The following is a 1,887-nucleotide window of genomic DNA, read 5'->3' as shown; positions in this document are numbered from 1 at the left end:
AGAGTGACACAGACACACCACCTGGAGGTGTAACTGCAGAGTGACACAGACACACCACCACACAAGTATAAATGCTCACAATGGTGTAAGCGCACTGTTGCCAACTCCTCAGTTAGGAAAGTAGTTATTAACTGTCTTAAAAGTCTAGAAGTCGCTAAATGACGTCATCACCTAATTTGCGTAATTGACCATGTGCATTTAATTGTAATGGACGCTGTAGGAGAGAGGAATAACGTTGTGGGAGAGACAAAAGTGAGTAAAAAACACCCTGAATATGTTTAGAACTACAAATGAACTTTCTTTCAGTGATTTATTTGAGAAAAAGAAAATTTTACATTTACATCTCGCCTTGGTTTAGCCAGCGGTGGCTTCTCGCATGCACTATTCACTTGCAGTCTGGACGCGGAGGGGTTAACATCACCTGCTCTGACTGCAGCTGGGAGGGGACTGCCACACGAGGACTGGGCCACCTGTGAGTGCATTGGGGCGGGGGTCAGAGTCTCCTTAAGTCTCCAATAACACCAGAAATAGTCACTAGATTTGTCGCTAGTTGCTTTTTTGAAAAAGAGTCGCTAAGTTGGCAACACTGCGTAAGCTACGTGCATAGGATGTGCATAGGGTCTACGCGCAACTAGGCTATAAATCCCCTAGACGTTTATAGATAGTGGTCCATCAACGAAGACTGCTACGATGCACGTCACATTTCTACAGTAGGGCAGAACTGACAAACCAAACATTAGCAGCCCATCTGTTTTGAGCAGTGTGGGAAAACATCTTGCAATGCAAGATGGCGCCCCCAGTGCGGACGCCTGTCACAGCAGCTCCTGCTCACCGCTGAGCTTTTTTCAATTTCTTTTTCCATTTAACTTTCTTATTTGGAGTTTTTTTTAAGTTAGCTAGCTAGCACTTATGTTCTGTTTTGTTATGGAGACGAAGACTGCTCTCTTTATAGCAGTCTTTCTCCTATTTTTCTACGGACATGATCGTGAGCGGGGACCCGGCGCCCAGCCATGGCTCCATTGTTTACACCCGGGACCAGCTGTTAGCGCTGCGTCACACCGTGGTGCGGCCCGAGGAGAGGCACGATATTCCCCGCGAGCTGCGGAGAAGGAAGCGGGGATGTCGCGCCGACCCTCAGGCCCTCCAGATCTCTGGGGACTTCAACCACGCCTGTCCATCCACCACCCTGCCCACCTTCACCCAGTATGTTTCCTGCCACACCAGAGACAATAAAACACTGGATTTATTTAATGCCAACACCAAGGAGGCATACCACTCATCCCCCCTGCCCCCCCCTGGGAAAATCTGATCACAACCTGGTTCATCTTCTGCCTGTCTACAAACCTCTAGTGCAGAGGGAACCAGCAACCACCTGCACTGTGAAGAGGTGGTCTGATGAGGCCAAGGAGGCCCTGAAGGACTGGTTTGAGACCACTGTGTGGGAGGTACTCAGCGATTCCCATGGGAGGACATTGACAGACTGACATCATGCATTACGGACTACATAAACTTCTGTGTGGAAAACATCGTACCCACCAGGACTGTACACTGCTTCTCTAGCACCAAACCCTGGATTACTCCAGATATAAAAGCTCTCCTGAAGGAGAAGCGGAGAGCTTTTAACTCTGGAAATAAGGAGGAGCTGAAGGCCGTGCAGAAGGAACTACGGAGAGCCATCAGGCGGGGAAAGGAAGAATACAAAAAGAAGATGGAGGAACAGCTGCAGCAAAGCGACGTCAGCGGACCAGCGGTGGGTGAATGATCTGAATCTGTTCTTCAATAGATTTGATCAGTCTGCACCTCCCCTGGCCCAGACATCACGGCTGCAACCCCCCTCATCCTCACCTTCACCCCCCCCCCCCACCTACACTCCTGGCACACTGCTTC

At 49.6% G+C, this 1,887-nt stretch overlaps 2 protein-coding genes across 4 annotated transcripts in view; one reads left to right on the top strand and one right to left on the bottom strand.

Moving 5' to 3' along the window:
- Nucleotides 1-1,887, top strand: part of LOC126403804 (E3 ubiquitin-protein ligase ARIH2-like) — a 39,809-nt gene that overhangs the window by 1,495 nt on the left and 36,427 nt on the right. The gene's annotated exons all lie outside the window — the stretch shown is intronic.
- LOC126403796 (ubiquitin carboxyl-terminal hydrolase 47-like) overlaps nucleotides 1-1,887 on the bottom strand; it is a 38,616-nt gene that overhangs the window by 22,311 nt on the left and 14,418 nt on the right. The window lies entirely within an intron of this gene.

The sequence above is a fragment of the Epinephelus moara genome, chromosome 17, assembly GCF_006386435.1.
Source record: "Epinephelus moara isolate mb chromosome 17, YSFRI_EMoa_1.0, whole genome shotgun sequence".
NCBI classification, from domain to species: Eukaryota; Metazoa; Chordata; class Actinopteri; order Perciformes; family Serranidae; genus Epinephelus; species Epinephelus moara.
Note: the sequence above shows the minus strand (reverse complement) of the source record. Positions and strands in the feature narration are given on the sequence as shown.